Here is a 23,880-nt window from a genome sequence, read left to right on the forward strand (position 1 = left end):
TTAGTATTAATAAAGTTTGTCACATTGGCCTAATATTAATGTCACTAGTTACGTTAGTGTCACATATAAATAATTGTAATAATATTAATAAAAACCATAATTCCTAGCATGAGTGCGTCCCGTTTTTTGATAATTTAGTTAGGCGAGGAAACATAAATGAGTTTCTAATAGGGCTTTTCATCGATTGTCATTTGTTTCGAGCTTGCATTAGATGTTGTATAATTCGTGTATAATATTACTATACACGGATTATAGGACATATGACAGAAGTTCAAAACAAATGACTGTGAATGAAAGGCCCTATAGAAGGAAGACGAAAAAAAATTAACATTATCCGATCAGCTCGACTTTCACAGTTCACTACTATACAAGTTACAGGCATGTTTTCAGCACTTAAAATCACCAAAAACGAAAAGTTTATAAAATAATCAATCTAATGAATGTCTTTAAATACTATATTAAGCTCAAAATCACGATAAAAAACAAATTAAAATTAACATTATTCTGATCAGTTGACTTCCACAGTTCACTACTACCTATACAGGTCACAGGCATGTTGTCAGCACTCAAAATCACCAAAAACGTAAAGTTTATAAAATAATTAATCCAATGAATGTCTTTAAATACTATGTATATTAAGCTCAGAATCACGACAAAAAACAAATTAAAATTAACATTATTCTGATCAGTTGGACTTCCACAGTTCACTACTACCTATACAGGTCACAGGCATGTTGTCAGAACTCAAAATCACCAAAAACGTAAAGTTTATAAAATAATTAATCCAATGAATGTCTTTAAATACTATATTAAGCTCAAAATCACGACAAAAAACAAATTAAAATTAACATTATCCCGATCAGTTGGACTTCCGCAGTTCACTACTATACAAGTCACAGGCATGTTGTCAGCACTCAAAATCACCAAAAACGTAAAGTTTGTAAACTAATTAATCTAATGAATGTCTTTTAATACTAAATTAGCTAAAAAATCACGACGAAAAACAAATACGAAAAATCAAAAATTACATTGAGTTTAGGTTAAGAACGGTTTTGTGTGCCAACCAAAGATCACGTGATTTAACTTTGACAGGTCGATGGATTCCCTAATAGGTAGAGTGTACATAACCTCAAAAAATTAAAAGTATTTTTTTTTTTCAAAAAAGCGTATAACTTTTTTTGAGGAATAGCTGCAGGTCTAATTTTTTTCTTAATCTTGTGTATTTTATCAAACACTATATTTTTAATTTTTTCAGATTTTTTCGTAAGGCTCCCCACCTTCAAAAATCCGAAAAACTGTTTTTTGGGGGGTTTTCGGGGATTTTCCCTATTTTATAGACTTCATATTACATCAAATCAATTTTGTTTTTATAGGTTATATGTAACTTGAAGTAACTGAGTCCTTTAGAATATTTAAAAATCATAAAAACACGTTCAAACCCCCCAAAACCCCCTTAAAAAACATTTTTTGGATTTTTGAAGGTAACCAGCGTTACAGAAAAATCTCAAAAAAATCAGAAATATAGTGTTTGATAAAATACACAAGGCTAAGAAAAAATTAGATGTGCAGCTATCCCCAAAAAAAAGTTATATACTTTTTTCCAAAAAAAAATTTTAAAATTTTTTTGAGGTTATGTACACTCAACCTACAGGTCTATAAAAATAGACGTGTTTTATAAAAGCCTTAGCTATGCGTGTGAATTTTTTGAAATCTTAAAATTGATTGCATCCCACCAAAAAAAATAAAATCGAAAAATAAAGTTTTTGATGGTGGGGGCAGGGAGAAGGGGATGGTGGGTTAAAATTACGATGAATCTTATATCTTAATCACATAGAACTTAAAAAAATGAAAAAAATTAAATTCTGGTAATGAGGGAGGGTATTTTTTAATTTATGTATCCCGTCCATAAGTGGAAAGTTTGATACGCCACTGTAGACGCATGTGCCACTGAAAAGTGACGGCACAGTGCTCAAACGTTTTCTTTTAGGTTCTACTATTTAAGTTATAGGGTCCCGTCGTGCCTAAAATGATTAAGAAATTTCACCTATAGCGGCTCTTAGGGCCGGTTGTTCGAACGATAATCAACATTGATCACTATCAAATACTTAATTACTGTCACAACTGTCAATGTCAACTTTGGTTGGGTTGGCGAAAACATAATTATTGATGACAATTATGAAATTAGTTAGTCAATTATGTTAATAATTGTTATGTTAATTGACTAACTAATCTCATAATTATAATTAACTATGTTTTTAGCAACCCAACCAAAGTTGACATTGTCAGTTGTGACAGTAATTAAATATTTGATAGTGATCAATGTTGATTAGCGTTCGAACAACCGGCCCTTAGTCTATTAGAAATATGATTATAGGTAGTGATTCGAGTGATAACGAAAATATCACCCACGACAATGACATCGATAATGTGGAGGCTATCTAGCAATGTGAAGGAAATTCTTAGTCTTAACAAAATGCGATAGAATCTGAAGACGCAGATGACATTGAAAACATAAAAAATTTTTATGAATCATTTCAGAGAAAAAAATATTAAAGTAATTTATTCTTGGAAATAGCATAAAACAAAGTATACCAACACAATCACAATACTTACTTTAAATGTGTATTTTTAAGCTACTGAAAATGAATTAACGCTTTTAAAATTTAACTTAGTTGCAGTTCTTGAATACCTTACTACAACGCATAGGTATGTTGGGACTTTTTCTTCTATAATGATTCGGGGGTTCCTATTTAAGATTTTAAAGTTACTTCTACCCCATCTCCATGGTATGAAGTGGGATATCTTGTTTAGTGTTAGCCGATAGGCTTTTGAAAAATATTAAACGTGTGTTTTTTGGTTGTTTATTTGGAAGTGTAGTTCTCGAGATATTAGTAGAGCTTCACGATATTCGATAAAAATGTCGATACCGATACAATACATATATTAGCAATATTAATGTCGATACGATACTCATTATCTGAAATCAATACAATGCTTTTGTATTGTCGAGACGTTTGAGTTGATATTATTGAGAATATCGGTATCGAAAAAAATAATAATAAAACGCCATGTGAGTGCTGCATAAGGCCTATTATACAGTTAAAATAGTATTAAGACACACAAGCGCGTATGCTCTCCATTAGTGCGAGAGAGAAGAACGATGAACCCAATAAGTCAATCAATTTCGATATTTTATTTTTAAAATCATCAGGCAATATCGATGTTTTTGAAAAGTAAACTGAAAACTACTTGCAATCTCCAGGACCTGGACCAGAGACAAATATTTTATTATAGTAATATTTTGTCTCGGTCGGCTAGTGATATTTTGTGTGTCCACGCAACCTCCGTACCAGTCGAGCGGCTTTTTTCTAAAGCAGCGCTGGTACTAACGAATAAAAGATTCTCTTTAAAAGATTAATGTATTAAAGAACTCATTTGTGTGAAGAGCTGGATGAAGAGTTCTTTAAAGGATAATATTTGTGAGGAAAGAATCGTTTTTTTTTTATTTAATTTAATCCTTTTTATGTCGATATTTTATCGAGTATTGTATCGATATCGCATCGAAATCAATATCAATACAATACTTTTATAAGAAAGTATTTCCGATATCGATACACGATACGATACTTCATTGGCATAACCAATACAATACTCAATACTTAAAAAGTATCGATATTGTATCGTATCGTGAAGCTCTAGATATTAGACTGTCTCTATAATTTCGATGGGTTTTTGACAAAACATCGTAACCGACAAAACGCAAATTTTACAGGAGACGACTTTTTCTGCTACCGACTTTTCGGTTAATATTATTAAAATTTTGAAACTGTGATAAATTAGTACATAAAAAAAGATAATAATTAAAGAAAAAAAACTGTAATATAACATTATTTAATTAAATTATGTGGCATACGATACTTTGTGAGACCTTGTCTGTGTAAATTTTAGTTGAAGCTTGTCGCTTAAGATAAACACCGATAGTTTTAAGGTATCAATTTATAAATGAATATTCATAAATAACGTAAGTATCTTAAGAGGGAAAATATTATTCATGACTCATGACAAAAATCGACAAAGAAAAATAAAATTTAATACATATATTAATATGTGACACTCTGATCTTCTTCATCAGTTTCTGCCAATGTGTCAGGAATTTCACTTTTGTAACTTAACTCTTCATATTCTTGCACAAATTCCTGTGGTATGACATGTTCCCGACATAAGTTTATGTATTTGTTAAAGCTTAAGATGTACTCTTTAAACGCACTAAATTATTTTGCATTAGACATGAAATAAACAACATCTTTTTGAGAAAATTAAGAAAGATAAAACAAATGTAGGTAATACAATAACCGAAAAATATCAGTTAAAAAAATGTTTGTACAAAGTCATCAAAACCTTTTTCTGTACCTACAACTTACCTAAATAATAACAAGCTTAAAAATGTATAAATGTAATTGTTTTTGAGCTCTTACAATGTCTGCATAACTTGGAACCTATTGATTACTTTTTATTATTAGTTTAAAAAAACTACTTATCAGATATTCAATTTCATTAATTTCATACGAGGTATGTCAAAAATGTGATCTTGTTCAAGAGTAAAGTAGCTTTATATTTCACAATATCGAAAATTGTTAATAAAAAAAGTTGTTTGGAATTAAAAACTATGTTTCAATGTTCGTTCTATATTGACTCCCCTACATTTGTTTCAGGTTTCAGTGAACTTACTACGTTGATATATTTACTAATCAGTTGATATATTTTTGTTGCAAATATAATATTTATGATATTTGCACAAGAACAACTAAAAACCATAGGTTACGTCATTACCAAATTAGTAAATTAGACTTCAAATTCAATGAAAAAGACAATAAACCATCAAAACAAGTATTAAAAACTTACCGCACCTATTAATAAAAGGATTTATGAAAATCACCACTATTTTCGTTTTAAATTGTTGGAGCGAAATAAAATTTCCACTGAATTCTAACACATTTAAGATAATAATTGAGTAATCCTAACGGTCATTTTGGTCATTGAATCTTATCGTAAGCGGCAAAATATGCAAACGTAAACGACAAGCTTGATGGCGCTTACCATCAACTGTCGGTACTACCTTGGCGTTTACGATACCATAGGCACAAAATGAGTTTGAAATGCGGTGGTTACGATAAACATTAAATTCAATTTTAGACACTTCGGATGTTATTAGGAAAAAAATAATTTTTAATTAGCTGTATACTATCGTAAGGAACTATTTAAGATAAAAATCCCATTTTCGGAAAATTGATGCTTACGATGTTTTGTCAAAAACCCGTCGATTTATCTAGGTTATCAGGATAAATAGCTTTTTCGATTATAGCGCCATATATCCACAATTTGGAAATAAGTCTCTCATAAAAGTTACCTAATTATTTTTGCGTAAGCAATCCGAATTTGCAATAAAATATGTTGGTTCCTATTTTTTTTTTGTGAATTTGATGGCCTTGGCCGAGCCAAATTTAAGATTTTAAAGTTGAGTAAAATCTCTATTTTCCAATTTTTTCGGATTTCTCGGCATTTTCTCGCAAAACTAATTTCAAATTCGAATTCTTGAGGGTCGAAAACATATTTGCAAAAGGTTTTCGTCTTCTCTGCCAATTTTGAGCAGTTGAGAATATTTCAGTGGACTAAATAGTCGTCTGTAGATTTAAATAAAATATAAATTATATTATGTTATTTTCAATTATTGCTTAAAAATTATAAATAAAGAGTCGTATGTCTCGCGACTGTTGTAGTTACTTTGATGGACGGAAAGGTATTAAAAGTATTTAATATCGGAAAGATATTAAAAGTAAAAGTCTTCACCTTCCATATGGTATTTTTTTTATAAACGTAGAACTACAGTATCTTTATTATTTTATGTCTTGTTATTACAAAAATATTACCTCTGGAATAAATCATTCTAATACATAACTTTCAAACTAATGGATGGATCGAGCTGAAATTTTCATGGTTTTTTAAGCGTTACAAGTCATTCCTACGACAGCAATCAAAAAAGTTTATTGTAATTTTTACAAAAGTTATTAACATATAATACTTTTGCCATATTTTGCTGTTTTTCAAGAAGCAAATTAATTTAAAAAGTTTACAATACTCCAGGATAAAAAGGTTTTTTTTTACCTATTAAGAGATAAAATTTTTATATTTATGCTTAAATATATAGTTTTTTAATGGTAAGCGAAGAATCTAAAAAAATCACATGTTTGCAGTAAATTATTATTAATTAAAAATCCAATGCGAAATTTTTGCCGAAAACATAAATAGATTTCTATAGTAACACTTTAACGCAAAAGCTTATCAAATATTGCGATATTCTTCTTCTTCTTGCAGTACCGTCTCCTACCGGAGGTTGGCTACCATCACAGCAATCTTAACTTTGTTGGCTGCAGCTCTGAACAACTGTATTGAACTGCACCCATACCACTCCCTTAAATTTCGCAACCAGGAAATCCTCCTACGTCCCACATTTCTCTTTCCCGAGATTTTTCCTTGGATTATGAGTCTTAGCAGAGAGTACTTTTCTCCTCTCATTATGTGGCCTAGATACTCCAGTTTTTTCGTTTGTATGGTTTTTATGACTTCGCATTTCTTCCCCATCTTCAGCAAAACATCTTGATTTGTTACTCTTTCTGTCCATGGTATTTTCCACATTCTCCTGTAACACCACATCTCGAATGCCTCAATGATGTTTATCTTTTTCAGTGTCCAAGCTTCCATACCGTACAGCAGAACGGAGAAAACATAGCACCTTAACATTCTCGTTCTTAAGTTTATATTTATGTCCCGGCTGCATAGGAACTTTTTCATTTTGACAAACGATTGTCTCGCTATCTCAATTCGCCTCTTGATTTCTCTTTTCTGGTCATTAGTACGTGGTTTTGCGGTTACGTGGAAGAGCGCTTCTTAGCTGGTGTTTCTAGGAACATCATCTAAGAGCGAACGTCGCCTTTTGCTTTATTTTAATTATTACTGTTTGTCTAGTTTGTATTTTTTTTTGAAAAAAAGCAATAAAGTCATTATTATTATTATCAGATTTAGCCATACGGCTCACACTCCCTCTGAGGGGAAAATTGACTCATCCCAGATACCTACGGTATCAAAAGGATTGAGCTCTGGTGGGACTCTTTCCGTGTTATCGAGCCCTAGGTGACTTGGAATGCAGGTGTATCTCCCAAAAATTTTCGTACACTTCTGGCCGTCGCGAGTAGTACAGCTTTCTGCATGGTCTTATAAAGATGTTCATTCAGACCCAGCTTTTTGATGCTTTCGAGGAGGGTCTTCGGAATGACTCCAGTAGTAGACATGATAATCGGTATCGTCTGGGTACTTTGCATTCTCCATTGCCTTCGTATTTGAATTTCCAGATCTCTGTACTTGGCGATCGTTTCAGTAATTTACTACGTAGATTATTGTTGTTAGGTATCGCCACATCAATTAGTGTTGTTTGTTTTGTTAATTTATTAACTAGTACGAGATCTGGTCTATTATGTGCCACTGTTTGGTCTGTGAGCACAGCGCGGTCCCAGTATAGCTTGTAGTTGCCATCCTCAAGCATACTGTCAGGGACGTATTGATAATACGGGAGATGGTCCGTTTGGAGAAGTCCCAGCTTGATAGCTATCTCCTGATGAAGGATTTTTCCCACTGCGTCATGCCGTTCCTTGTATTCAGTTGCAGCAAATGCCTGGCAGCCCCCTGTAATATGTTGGATGGTTTCTTGGGCTTGACATCCATATCGGCATTTGTCGTTTTGAACCTGAGGGTCTTTGACGATATATTTCAGGTAATTTCTGGTTGGTATAACCTGATCCTGAATGGCCAGTAATGAACCCTCCGTTTCAGGGAACATCTTTCCTGATGTCAACCAATAGTTCGACGCTGTATTGTCGACATAGTCTTGGCTGACCTCATTGGGATGTCGCCCGTGCAGAGGTTTACCCATCCAGGTGCGCATTTTTTCGTCTTTAGTGAGGTGGTTTATGCGCATTTCTGGTTCCCTCAGTTTGATCGGTGTTGTGTCATCTACTGCGCAAATAGCGCGATGTAGAGTAGATGTCTCAGCTTGCAACTGAAAATAATTTCTTAAATTAGCAATTTGTTTATCTAATTGCTCAGCTATATCCATAAGTCCTCTTCCTCCTAGATTCCGTGGTAATGTTGTTCTTTCTACTGCACTTTTAGGATGGTGTTTTTGTGCCTTTGTGAGGTGTGTTCTTACTTTTCGCTGAAGATTCTCTATGTCCGTTTTTGTCCACTTAACAATGCCAAACGAATAGCTAAGCGCGGAACATGCGTAGGTGTTTAGTGCCTTAAACAAATTTCTACTATTAAGGTGTGAGCGAAGCAGCTGTTTTACCCTTCGCATAAACTCTGTAGTTATCTCTGTTTTCATTTGTTTATGGTCAATTTTCCGCGCTTGCTTTACTCCAAGATATTTATACATATCGTTTTCACCCATGGCCTCGATGTTCTGGCCATTTTGCATATCGAATCCTCCGGGCTGTACTTTTCCTCTGACTATATTTAAAATACGGCACTTGTCTAGTCCGAATTCTTAGTATTATTATTATTATTATTATTAGTATCAGTGAAGCAAACCCCTAAATATTTGTAGGACGAAACTCTTTCAACTGGCTGATTATTTATGGTTAAATTCACATTGGTGTATAGCTTCTTTGTTACAATCATGAATTTAGTCTTATTGGTATGAGTGTTTATGTTTTCCATCAAATACTGTAAATTTGCTAGGTTATCTGTTACTATTAGCGTGTCATCAGCGTATCGTATATTGTTAATTAACTCTCCATTAATGTTCATACCAATGTTTTGCTATAGGTGCGCTTCCTGGCATATTGTTTCGCTATGTATATTGAATAGTAGTGGAGAAAGCACACAACACTGACGCACACCTCGACGAATCTCAATTTCTTCGGTTAACTCATTATCAACCTTGATTGTTGCTGTTTGTCCCCAGTACAACCTGGATATGATGTTAATGTCGCGACTGTCGATGTTTTTGTTTCTTAAGATTTCATACGGGTGGGTTGTGATTGCGCGCAGCGGTCAAATACCTCCTGGGGTACTCTACACTCTAATACCCGAAAGTTAGGTTTGGACCGAAGAATTAGGTCTTCCTCCTTTGAAAATTGTACTGTATAATATATAATATATATAATATATTAATTTTTTAATTAATTAATCAATATTATAATAGGGTAGCCTCGTCTAATAAAGATTTCATAGATATACCTATGTTATTTTATTCATTCTTTCAAGTACCTAAACCTAATACATGTACATTACATTGGTTATTTTTGTATCACAAATAAAATAAATATCACGGACAAAATCACGGACTAGCAGTTCAGAACTCGATTACCGCGAACGCTCTTTTTTAAAGTGCGCATGCGAAGTAATCCTGGACAAGTACGGGATCGTTACCGCGAACGATACTAATGACATTTTGTAAATTCTTATTTGTTGAAGACAGCATAAATACAGAAATCACAAATAAATATATAGTATTTCGAAAATTATCTTAATTTTTTAAAATTAGCAAAATTTCCGTTCAAAACGAATAAGAAGTAAATAAAACTTCCGTTTACTATAATTTACGACTTTGCGCGCAATCACAGCATACCTTTTTAAAGACGTGCGCGCAATTGCACCATTGGCTTAGACACCCTGTTGAGAACCCTGACCGCTGCGCGCAATTGCAGTCTGCCCTTTCATACAGCTTTTGGTGTCTGACTTTATCGAAGGCCTTCTTAAAATCTATGAAACCTACGTAGAGGTCTTGGTTTACATCCAAACGTCTTTGCATTAGCACACTCAGACCAAACAAAGCTTCCCGTGTTCCCAGTCCACTTCTGAATCCAAACTGTGTGGCACTTATGTCCTCTTCTAATTTATTAAATATTCTTTTGCGAATTATTTTTAAAAATACTTTTAGTGTGTGGCTCATCAATGCTATAGTTCTGTAGTCTGAACACTCTCTGGCGTTATTCGTCTTCGGGATTATGACAAAAGTAGAGGAGAGGCATTTCTTTGGTATGATGCTTGTTCTATAAATTGTGTTAAAGAAATTCACCATTATTTCTAGTGTGTATATAAGTTTCAACAATTCTACAGGAATTTCATCTAGTCCTGCAGCTTTACCCACTTTTGTGTTCCTTATAGCATATTCTATCTCGCTTTTTAGGATTTCAGGCCCTGTTGTGTCGTCTGTAGGTTCTGCCACTGCTATTTCTGGTCTTTCGTCTGCAAAAAGTTCTTCAATGTATTCTGGCCATCTTGCCCGTTTTTCATTTAAATCTGTAATTATTTTACCTTTTTTGTCCTTTACGATAGATGCTTGTTTCACTTTTTTTTATCGTTATTTCCTTGATCTTTTTATGCATGCTAAAGCTATCGTACTTTCTTTCATATTCTTCTATTTCCTTGCAGTTTAAAACCAGAACCAGAATTTCCCAGAACCCACTTCTCTTTGGCTTCTCTAATTTTTCTCTTAATCTCACGGCTCACTTCTTTGTATTTTTTGTCTTGTTGGTTTTATTTCTTCGCCTTTCCTCCATGAGGTACAAAATTGCGATATTCTGAGAAAATCCTATTTCTATAATTCTACCTTCCTCTGTATATGACTGGAAGTAAATATAAACAAATTGCGTTTCTGTGTTTTTTTAAGTAGAATTTATTAACTTTTAATAATTATTGATATCAATATCTACAAAAAAAATTAGTATAAACAAACTAAATACTAAAATTAATTTTTTAATGACATAAATTATAAAATTTTTATTGACATTACAAGACAGACGAAATATATTTCAAAAATAAAGTTAACCTACAGCAAAATATTCACGATTAATTCAAAGGTGATCATCTTTTTTAATCGTTCGATTAAGTTCAGTGTCCACATAAATAGAAATTGCGCGAGATAAACATTTAACTACTTCCAAACAATAACACCCAACCCTGGGAATGTATGAGAAACAGCCGGAGTTTAAAGATCATCACAATTGAATTTTTAATCTTCGATTCAAAGGTAACAGGTGAAGATCACATCTCACAACTCATTCTTTCCTGTAATAAAATATTAAATGTATTAAGATCTCTATCAGGGGCGTTATTTGACAGGGTCAGGGTCATTTGCCCCCCATCTGACCATGACAATGACTGAAATTTACAAAAAATACATCAATTTTATTACTATAGTATTGTATAATGTATTGTATATATAATGCTTCCCCCCCAATCAAAATTTCAAGTGACGCCCCTGATCTCTATGTAACAACAACTAAGGCGCAGACCAATCCACTATGTTTCTTCTGTATAAATCTTTAATACATTCTAAGCTATAAGCTTATAGACTATTATAAGCTTATAGACATAGACTACGGAGTAATTGCCTATTCCACTACTAGTCAATCTGTACTCTAATAGTTAGATATTATTATTCATAATAAAAGCCCTAGATTAATCACAGGGACTTTTCCAACTTCCACTGTACTCAGCATTTATTCTCTTTTAGGAGAATCACCGCTATATCACCGCCACATGTTCATCGCCCTACCATGTGCAGTCTCAGTCGCTTGTAATATTTAAAAACCAATATAACACACTTTTACAAAAAAATATGTAAACACATTCCAAGATATTCGCTATACTAAAAAACCATACTTATTAGCAGAGTCAGGCAAATATGCAGGCTGAAAAGTAAGATATATGCTCATATATATGCATATTATTTCTGCCAAATATGCATGCATATGCATTTATTTATGTCAAATAGGCATGTATATGCATATATTATTTGTGCCAAATTTGCATGTATATGCATTTATTTAAACAAAATGTGCACATCATAAACCGTTTAAATATAATACCTTTACAAAATATTTGACAACAACCTCCGATGTGTTGATTACAAAAATGCCACAAGGCAATACCTTCAGAACAATATTGTACAATATTAGTTGTAAGCTTGATATTATAAAATAAAACAGAACTTTTAAGCACTTAATTTAATTAGATAAATATATATACATGATTATTTATTTAAAAAACAGTATGGGATATGTTTTTTAAAATTTTCTAACAGAAAGTTATGTCGCCTATCTGTATACATATCTAATATTATGTTTGTATATAGAAAAGCTCCGTTTAGTGTTTCATCAAACACCTCACTTAAAACATTTGCAACCTTGATAGTAATATGAAACCAGTATTTTTATCAATGACTGAATAAACAAATTTTTTTAAAATTTCTTTGCCAATTTGACACTCAACAATTTTGCAAGATACTTCAAATTTTTTTATTAATTTAACTGCTTCAATTAAAGATAAACTTGTATCCTGTAGCTGAAGGATGCAACTTGGCACAAAATCATAGTTTGATTTTATATATAGAAGTTGTTGCGGTACTATTTTCTTTTTCAGCAATTCTTTGTAAAGTGTCAGTGGTTCGGAAGCTAATTCCATTATTATCGGCTTCAATTCAGCAAAATGTTCTGCATAAAACATTGTAGCCTCTAACCAAGTTCCCCATCTAATAATAGGTTTTGGTGGAAGAGGAAGATTGGGCAAATGTTCTCTATACAACTGAGTTCTTATAGGTGCCTTAAGAAATATTTTTTCATATTTGAAATTAAATTATTAACAAGAGGAAATTTATTTCTAATTTCTTCTGCGCCCTTATTTAAACAATATGCTAGGCAAGTTGTATGTACTAAACGTGGATAAACAATTTTAAAATTGTTTCCTACGTTAACCATGTAAGGTGCAGCATCTGAAAGAAATAGCAAAAATTTTTTGTTGGGAACAGCTAAAGGAAGAAAAAAATTTACTAAACTGTCTTGCAAAAACCTTGTAACTGTTAGTGCGTTGGTTTTATCCAATTGATTAGAAGCAATTAAATGCGATTTACATACTTGTTCATTTTTAAGAGATCCGATTAATAAATGTGCGATGTAACGTCCAGAAGAATCAATAATTGTTTCATCCACACATACATAAAAATAATTGTCTCCTATATCTTATTTTATTTTACACAGTATCGCAGAATATACAGAATCGACCTCGTTTTTTCTTAAGCTTTTTTCACTTGAAATATTCTATTTGCAGTGTTTTCCAAGAAACATGTGCAAATGTTCGTTTGATAATTTGGACAAAGGTACTACATTCGAGCTTAACAATGCTTCACACAAATCATGGTTAAATATCTATTGCTCACTTGATTTCCGATTAGTTGATTGTAAGAACCTAGATTAGAATAATACATATTACATATTTTGGAAATATCAGGTACGAAGGTATTTGAACCATGAATCAACAAATAAATTCGTTTTGAAAACCTATTATATGCACTTTATTTTTAAATATACCAGTATATGCAAAATTCAAAAGAAAATACAAAAATATGCAAATGCATATGCATATGCACTCTTGCATATTTGCCTGACTCTGCTTATTAGAATTAAATTCATACTTCAAAATTAAAGAATTAAATCCATACTTTCAAATCTAAACAGTCATTTTCCGGATGTCTTTTCCTCAGATATTAAATATCCTGAGTCTTGGCTGATCGATTTACCAATCTATGATACATATCTGACCTATGTCGATAAATTTAGTACAAACAATTGCCTGATTGGGCATAAGTTTGAGGCCCTCTTAGAAAAGTACACCATAAAATCAGCACAGATACATCTAAATCCGAAGACGAAGTGGGGGCATCAATCGTTTCCTCAGAAAACAATCTTCTCTTCCGTCTACTTCAGCATGTAGCACATATTCCGCTTAGCTCTACGCCATATACCGTACTGTGAAACTTTTTGATGAGTTAACAAAAGCCCTGATCATAACAGATTCCCTTAGCTCTCTAAACTCATTAAAACATATTTTTCCGAAACATCATTTTGAAAAGTTACTACAGCCTTAGCTCATCAACATGAAAGAAGAGTTCAATTTTTGTGGGTACCATCACACTTCGGAATAATGGGAAAGGGAGCAGCTGGCAGGACTGCACGTATATACTGGCTTAAGAACTTGAGACAATGGTTTAAATGCTTTAGTGCAGATGCAGAAATATTTAGAGCAACATTCAACAAGGTCAGCATAGCCATAATGATTTCCAACGTTCGATATAAGATGGTACTTAAAGAAGAAGAAGAAAAAAAATCTTATTTCCCAGGACAATTCTACCTTTGCCTGTATTCTCTATATGACTGGAACTAGATAAGTAGTTACCCTTTGACTAACCAAAACCAATTGCGTTTCTCTGATTTTTTAATGCAAAAACAATTAATATAAACAAACTAAATATCAAAATTAATTTGTTAATAACATAAATTAATTATAAAAACTTCATTGACATTACAAGATAGACGACGAACGAGATTTATTTCAAAAATAAAATTAACCTATAGCAAAATATCCATGATTAATTCAAAGGTGATCATCTTTTTTTAATCGTTCGATTAAGTTCAGTGTCCACATAAATAGAAATTGCGTAAGATAAACATTTAACGACTTCCAAACAGGTGAAATGATTTGATCAAGTGACTAGTGACCTAGTTTTTGGGATACGTTAATCTTGTAGGCATCTCAACTATGACCAGACAACTAGCTCTAGATTCTTTTTGAATAGTTGTTTGTTGTTTCAGTCATTGACGTTTTATGGACAGGTAAAACTAGACAGCCATGACTAATGTTTTTTAAAGACGTTGTATTGGTTCTGTTTCAATTTTTAACGCTGTAATGGGTTATTGCTATGGGATAGGATAAAAAAATAAATACATAGAAAGTTTTTAAATTTAAATAAAGTATTTTATAATCGGGTTATGAAAATTTAGAAAATTAAGAAAAAGTTATTAACATTACGATTGTATAACATATCGTCGCCTTAATACTATAACTTGATAACTCGAAATTAGTAGTTTATTTAGTTAGTTACTACTGATCTATTTAGAGATACGATGCAAAATTGTTTTCCAATGTGGAAAAAACAAGAAAAAGTGAAGCTATCAACATTCTATCAACTTTTAGCACTAACATATTGTAACATTTGGAAATGTCATGACAAGTTGCATCTAAGTGAACTTTTTAACAAAAGAAATATTTTAAGCATTATTTTGGTGAAAAGTAGCCCTCAACCATGGATTTATTATGGGTAGGCTAGAATTAGCTTAAATAAAATGAAATTTTCAATTTACAGTTTTTTTATTGTCCACCGTAAAGGCTAAACTAACATTAACATAAAAATAAAAAAAAACTAACACAAAACGTCTTCATAGGTTTCGTCAGCGTTGTCATCGTTACTGTCGTAATGTGGTATAAAAAGGCTTGCATTTTTACATAACGCTGGAGGATTCATACTAAACAATGAAATTAAATCTTGATACTTGCTTTCCGTTATTGGGATAGGCTTAATAGAGTGCAAAATTTTTAAACAGGTTTGGGCTGAGCGACAGTTTCTTTTGCTAAAATCCAGTCGCCTAAATACTCCTTCAACAGTTTCTTTGAAGTTAATGGTCATGGGCTGTGATTTGAGAAATTTTCAAAGTCAAGTCAAATTTCAAAGTCAAGTCAAATTTATTCATCACATGCGACATTATACAAAGTTGTACATGTATGAGACAAGTCAAAGTTACAGACATATATAATGTACATATTAAAAGTATATAAATTAATAAATACGACAAAACATACTTAAAAGTTATTTGTAGAATATGGCTCTAGCTCACAAATGTATTGATGTACACACCTCCGAAAGTTTGGCTGATGTAAATTCATTCGTATATCTATTGGCAATTTGTTAAAGAAACTTATGGCTGCATAATGTGTGCTACCTTCCAACAAAACAGAACGATGCTGTGGAAGCATAAAGTGATTGTCTCTGAATCTTGTTGAATAAATATGGTTAAATTGAAATTTATTGAATTCATAAATTTTGCAATGTAAATACATTATACACGAAAATATATACAGACCAGGAATTGTAAGAATATTATTTTGTCTAAAGATACCTCTACAAGAATCTCTAAATTTCATTTTATATATTATCCTAATAGCTCTTTTCTGAAGTACGAATATCTGCTCTAATTCAGAGGTACAACCCCATACTTCAATGCCATATTTGGCTATTGAGTAAAAATGGGCAAAGTATACTGTTTTTAATATTGATGTATTAAAGAGACGTGAAAGAATTCTCAATGCATAGCATGCGCTACTTAATCTGGATTTCAAATTAGAAATGTGGTTTGACCATTTAAAATTACTGTCTAACAGGACCCCCAGCAACTTCGTGCAGTCTGTTTTATCTATTGCTGCTTGTATAGTGGCTTGATGGTTTAATAAATTATTTGACGTGAAAATCATATACTTTGATTTCTCTTCATTTAAAACTAGTTTGTTGGATAGAAAATAACTGTTGATGGTGGATAGTATCTGTGTAGTTTTATTTTGCAAATTTTGATTGGATGTTGCTGTGACTAGAATGTTGGTATCATCCGCATAACTGATGATGTTAACTCCACTCGGTGAATTAGTTATCAAAGCTATATCATTAATATATACTATAAAAAGTAGAGGACCCAATACACTACCCTGAGGGACACCATAGTGGATATCCAACGTGTTTGATTCGTATTTAAGTCCATTAGATGTTATCTTTACTTTTTGTCTTCTATTTTCTAGGTAGGAAGTAAACCATTTTAGAACTACACCACGAATACCAATCCCCTCAAGTTTTATTAGCAACAAATTATGATCCAAAGTATCAAAAGCCTTGGACAAATCGAGAAATAAACCACATGCCTTCTCTCGTCTGTCCAAAGCATCCAACACTAAGCTGACGAAATTTGCAAGAGCTGTAGTTGTAGACTTAGAAGATGTAAAACCATGTTGAAAATTATGCAAGACACTATGCTTTTTTAGGAATGCGTTTATTCTAGTATAAAACAGAGTTTCAATTATCTTTGAAAACACAGATAAGAGACTTATGGGACGGTAGTTGTTAAGGTCATCTTTATCACCACTTTTGAATAAAGGGATTACAATAGATAGTTTAAACATACTAGGAAATATTCCTTGTTGAAAAGAGGCATTACAAATATCCGTCAGTGGATCTGCGAAAGCGTGAATGCATTGTTTTAATAACTTAGGGGAAATCTGATCAAAACCACAACTGTGTTTGGATTTAAAACTTCCGACTACACTAGTTATTTCCTGTGGGTTAGTTGGATATAAAAACATAGAACAACTATTACGGTTTTTTGATGCTGATGTAAACCCACCTATTTTAATAGGATCCAAAGCAGCAAGTAACTTTAGAGCCATTTCAACAAAATGGTGGTTAAATTTGTCTGCTAAATTATTATTATTATCACTAGGTACTTTTGAGTTGTTTTGTTTCCCGACTGTTAAGTTTACTAAATGCCAAATACATTTTATTTTATTTGATGATTCGTTTAACTGTCTCATGAAGTGACTACTTTTAGCTGCTTTTAATTTAATCGAATATTCTGTCTTTGCCAAATGAAGGACTGGCCTAAGATTACTATTTTGCTGACAGATCGTTTCTAAAAGTTTTAGCTGATCCCTTAAATTGTACAGTTCCTGCGTAAACCAATTCGAACGTGTACATTTTTTAGGTTTACATTTAAGTAGTGGAAAATGGGACCGAAAGTAATTTTGGATAGTGTTTAAAAAAGCTAATGATTTATCCTCAGCAGAAATTGTATTAAATACCTCTGACCAATTTGTTGACTCAAGGGTTTGAACAAAACGATGTATGTTCCTTTCACTATATGAACGGATGAATATATAGGCATCATTGTCTGTGTTAATGCTACATTGGAACAATTGCGCACGATGATCAGAGATAAAACCTTCCACAACCATTGTTTTTTGTTGGTGATTTATGTTTGTAGCAATATAATCAATTTGAGTTTTACTAGTTGTAGTTACTCTTGTATAATCATTTACAGTTACGGTTAAGCCATAAGAATCTAAAACATTTACCAAGTTCTGCTTACTTAGTGAATTTGATTTGAAATCTATATTAAAATCACCTGTTAATATTATAGCCTTACCTTCGGAGACCAGCACATTAAGTATTAGATCCAGTTTTGACATAAAAACATCAATAGAGCCACGTCCAGGCAGATAAATACACAACACAACACAATTAAAAAGGCAATAGTCTATTTCAACAGCACTCACTTCAAAATTATATTTCTCAGATTGAGAACATATATTAGAACGTTCCTTCCAAAGCACACCCTCTTTCACATAGATTGAAGCAATATGAATCGTTGCAAGAATGAAGCAATCGTTGCAAGCACATCTTTTGCCTCAGAACTGGCTTAGAATTTTCATCTTTCTTTCTTGCAGTCATGTTTTCTTTAGCAAAAGTTTTAAAATCTTTTATATCCTCTCTTTTTAAATCGTGCACAATGTGAGGTTTGTCGCCTTAACGCCTAGCTTCTCTAGCAATCATTTTCCAATCTTCTCGCCACAAAGCTTTTCAATTCTTTTGAACTCTGTATTGATGGCAGCGTGCATAGAGTCACATCCCATTTGGTTATGCCCGGAGACCAAAAACTTCATATCTATGCATCAGAGGTTTTCAATCTCCTGCACGGCTGTTATAAACATTGCTGCTGTAAACATGTTGAGTTTTTGACCACCACACCTGCACTGTAGAATAGGCCGGGCCGAAAATCTTGTTTTTTTAATTTTTCTACACGGCTAGTTTCCAAAAGTTGGGACTAGTGCTTATATAATCCTAGACCAAATTTGGGCCGGTTTAAAAAATATTTAACCGGGCCCCCTGGCCCTTAAAAAAATTTTTTTGGGTCGAAAATTTCCTTTTAAATTCTTGTACAAGGCTAGTTGCTAAAAGTTGTAACTAGTATTTATATAATCCTATACCAAATTTGGGACGATTTAGAAAGTAATTAACCGGGCCCCCCGGCCTTTAAAGAATTTTTATATTGTTAAAAAAATGTTTGGGGCTATTAAAAAAGCTTCTGTTGTCATATTTTATTATTAAGCAAAAGAAAGATAATACAGTAGACAGAAAAAATACTTAAGCTTTTAAATGCCGTTTTAGAAGATCTTAACTAAATCTTCAAAGATAATACAGTGCTAGTCATCGACAAAAATAAAATTCGGAGAGGAGTTAAGGGAAAAGTTAATATTGAAGGGCTACACTTTGATGAAAGGAAAGATCAAACCATGGTATTCGGAAAGGCGAGACGAATTATGAAAATTAAAGACCATATAGCTTTAATTGAAGGACCCGGTAGTTTATTTTTTGGGTACTTGGATCTTAGCCAGTCTCATGTCATAGATATTGTCGAAGGAATATTAGACTACTTACAAAGACATAATATAGATCTAAGCAAATTAGGTGTTATGGGATGTGATGGTTCAAATGTAAATACGGGCTGGAAGGTGGAATCATACGAGTTATAGAAAGGCGAGTAAATAAACCATTACAGTGGAGTGTATGCTCATTGCACGCTAATGAACTTTCCTTGCGATATTTGCTGCAAAAACTAGATGACCACACAAAAGGTCTCTATTCATATTCTGAGCAGATTGGATCCCTTCTTCCCGATTACGAAAAAATGCCTGTTATTAAATATAACACCACAGAAGCTGTCCTGCCTCTTGTAAATGAAAATGATCCAAGTTTAGATCAATAGTATTTGTCCAAACTATCCTAAGCAATAATTGGAGATGGAATATGTTCTCAAAGTTTGGTAGAGAAAAGTCCAGGGAAGATGGCACAAACACGTTGGTTCACGACAGCTAACCGCATTCTTAGAGTTTATGTAGCTACAACTGATCCTTAAGAAAGCTTAAATATTTTAGCTGAGTTTGTAATACAAGTATATTCACGTATGAGGTTTGAGATAAAAACACAACCAAAATTGGAATACGGTGCCAGGCATCTATGGAAATCAATGCAGCCTTCGAGAGATTTTCCGAATATTGTCTCATCAATTTATCAATAAAGTTAATTAAGACAATGCTTACTTTGCGCACCCGGAAATCATTCAAATTTGTATGTTAACAGATTAACGTCAACGTATTAGAGAGGATGCTCTCAGAACGATTTTAAAATGTAGGAAGGCCGGTATAAAAATTGTGCTTTCATAGTATCCCAAATCGCTAAATCAATTTCGATGCAGAAGATTACATAGATCTCATAGACTGGATGAATAGTATTGTAACAGATCCTCCTCTAATACAGTGTTTAGCAGACGAAGAATAATTGTGCGACATGGTGAAACAAGTTCCAAAGTTTGACAATTTTCCTTGCCATACTCAAGCGGTGGAGAGGTGTGTGAAGGTAATTACTGATGCATCAATAAAAGTGTGTGGTGAAGAATCTAGAGATGGTTATATTCGAGCTAAACTTGATGCCAGAAAGAATTAGGCAATATTTGAAAGTAAATGTCGACACTATGCTTCAAGGAATGAGTAAGTAAAAATGTTGAGCAAAGGAGGGTGGACGAGTGGAACTCACCGTGCAGCAACCTCATCGTGGTGAGTTCTGGGTTAAATGAATATACGAAATAATGTTAAATATGTGCATACTAGTTCAATATAAAAACCTTTTGTGCCGAATATTCATTCAAGCAAAAAGCTGCACAGTTCACAGCGCAAAAATAGTAAATAAATATGCATTGGTTAACCCTCTTTTATATTTTTGGTCCTGGGGGCCGGTTAAATATTTTTAGATCATGATGAAAAGTTTTTAACAGGATAGTGGCATTGATATTAATATCTTGGACACTAGCCCGCTCCAAAAATAAAGCAAAAAAAATCATTTTTTTAGGCCCCCGGGGGCCCGGTCAAAAATAATTTAATTTGGCCTATGTTTGGTACACAGTATTAGGACTACCATACAAAACTTTTTTTTTACTAGCCCGTTTAAAATTTCCCAAAAAAATTTGTTTTGCCCTTTTTCGGCCCGGCCTACTGTAAAATGTGACGTCGGTTGTCGAGAGTGTTAACGGTACAGTTTCAGTGTTTCAGGTACATGTATATTGCACTTGCTATCTCACAACTACCTCGAGCACCCTGTGTTTCGTCCCACATGAAACAGTCTTCTTGACCAATGACATTGTTGTTAATCGTGAAACGTAGGTAGCAAGCCTGCATTTGTAAAACAGAGCGTTCTTGGTAAATCCTGTAGATTTTCTTCCATACAAGTTGGATCACCCGATTCGTGATGAAAAATACAGCTCCCGGAGCGAACCATTGACGGTGACACACACACTCTCGTCGGTCGTACACCCACCTAATCTTTACGCAGACAGGATTTCTCTCACCGGTCATGGTTCACTCCGGGAGCTGCATTTACATCTTTAAAGTCTTGCTTGTCATTTGTTTTCGAGGAAATGGCTTTATCGCAATTATCAGCCGGGTACATAGACTGGTGCTAGAAATGAATAATTTATTTACAATAAAATTTAGATTTAGTAATAAAGCCTACTTACTGTATTTTTTTCATTATAAGAACTCGTTGATCCTTTAATCAAACTCGTTGAAGGTTCACATGGCAAAAGATGTCGACTGTTTTTACAATCTGAACTGCTCATATGAATAAAAAATATGCTACGATATTCAAATCGTTTATCACAACGTTTACGTTACCACATTGTTTTCAAAAAGGAGAACAAACGTTTGATTATACACTCTTACTCTTAACACAATCCTTCATTAAAGGCAATATTTTAATGTGTGCTTAGTCTGTTTAAGGACAATCTATTTGAGGTTGCTAAATCTGCTAACAGTTCTCGAATTTTTGCATTAATGTGAACCGAATCAACAAGTAGCAATCACGTGGTGGGCTCAATGGTTTTAGAACAACACGCGCTAAAACAAGATAACTAGAGTTAGCTAGTTCTAGCATTCAATGTACGATTATTTCGATTAAAAAATAATTTGATAACTCATCTTGTCAAGTTTTAGCACTGAATGTTAAGGGCATTTTAATGTTATCAACTTTCGTTAATCATATAAATAAATCCTTAACCCGTTTGAAGCGAGTTATCAAGTTTTTACACAATATGGAGGCAAATAAAATACATATTGTAAACTAGTTATCTCCAAAACGCCAATTTTGGAGTTATCAATTATAGTACTAAGGCGACGATATTATGTTAAAACCTATTATCATTAATATCATCTATGTTATCTACTATTTTTAAAGGGAAATGATCAGTATGTTTTAACAATATGAAAAAGCTCCTCATAATCAACGATTTATCTCTTCCCCTAAAACTACGTCTAGTTAAATGCTACATTTTTCCGATCTTACATTATGGAGTGAAGTCCTGGACGCTGACAGACACGCTCAAGAAAAAACTAGAAACATTCGAAATGTGGTGTACCGACGCATTCTTAGTATATCCCGGACCGAACATGTCACCGACGTAGAGGTAATCCACAGAATCGGAGTAGAGAAAGAAATCTTGAGCACAATTAAATAAAATAAACTTAAATATACAGGCCACATATTAAGACACGATAAGTACCATCTACTGCAATTGATTATATCCATGGGAAAATAGACAGTAAGCTAGGGTCAGGCAGGAGAAGACACTTGTGGCTCCAAAATCTGTGGAAGTGGTTCGGACTCACATCAGTCGAACTATTCAGAAATGCTGCAAGCAAGATCAGAATTGCCTTGTTAATAGCTAACGTTCTATATTATACGTTCTAAACGTTCTATATAGCTATATTAATGGAAAATACGTTGAATTTCGATTTTCGGAGTGTAAACTAAGAAGTATGTTAACGCGCAACACAGCGCTATGGATAATGCTCTTCTTTTACAATAGTTAACACCTTACACTAATTTAAATGGTTTCTTTGTTTGAGCCTTCTTTGTAACCGAGTATTATCGAGGAACTGGATAGTTTTTATGTTTACATGACTATGGAGCCGTTGTTCGTGACTACCTGTCATCTTCCTGATAACTTTAACTACAGTCTGGAATCTCTGGATGATGTGGATATCACTTGAATTGGCACAGCCCAAGAGTTGGCAGGCCATGGAGTTGGGGTGTTTACATTGTAAAATGGCATGCACCCTATCCTCCATGCTATGGCATGCTGGACGAGCCATACAGCCTGTAGTCAACACCCCGAAGTATGAGCGGGAATACAAAGTGTACTAATACTCATACGCTTATGAAACGCACCTGGCGGATCATAAGGGCCTTCACATTTTACTCTTTTTCAACTAGTCTTGAGTAAAATGTCTTTAATCTTTCCAATCGGCCTCTCTTGGCTACCTCTTGTTATTCCGACCCCGAATGGCTATTAGGTTTCCGAGGGCAGACGGATCACTATATTTCTTTCTACTACATACCTACTCTTCACCGAATGATTGCCGGTATAAGCAATCCCCCCACTTACTAACCAACGGCTTCGGGCGGATGAGTTGGTAAGTGGCAGGGCACTCTTTTGTCCTGAGACTGAGAAATCGGTCTCGAAGGCGGATGAACCCTACAGAATGGTCAACGGTATAAGGATGCAGAAGGCAACGGGAAACCACTGCATTAAAGACTCATGGAGTATCCCTAGAAATCGTCATGGCTTACAGAAATGACAATCAACAACCTACTAATCATGGTTCTCGGATGCCAAGATTCGGCAGGGGAAGAAACAACAGTAACGACAGGGCTTCCCAGGCCGTTAGTCAGCAAAATCCCTGTTCACTAAATATATACAAATCTACCTACAAAATCGCTACATGGAATGTAAGAAGTATGTATGAACCTGGGAAACTGAAGAATATACAGCAAGAGATGAT

At 33.6% G+C, this 23,880-nt stretch overlaps 1 protein-coding gene across 1 annotated transcript in view; it reads right to left on the reverse strand.

Annotated features, from left to right (window-relative positions):
• Positions 1-23,880, reverse strand: part of LOC114331488 (patched domain-containing protein 3) — a 378,804-nt gene that overhangs the window by 185,726 nt on the left and 169,198 nt on the right. The window lies entirely within an intron of this gene.

The sequence above is a fragment of the Diabrotica virgifera genome, chromosome 2 (assembly GCF_917563875.1).
Source record: "Diabrotica virgifera virgifera chromosome 2, PGI_DIABVI_V3a".
Taxonomy (NCBI): Eukaryota; Metazoa; Arthropoda; class Insecta; order Coleoptera; family Chrysomelidae; genus Diabrotica; species Diabrotica virgifera.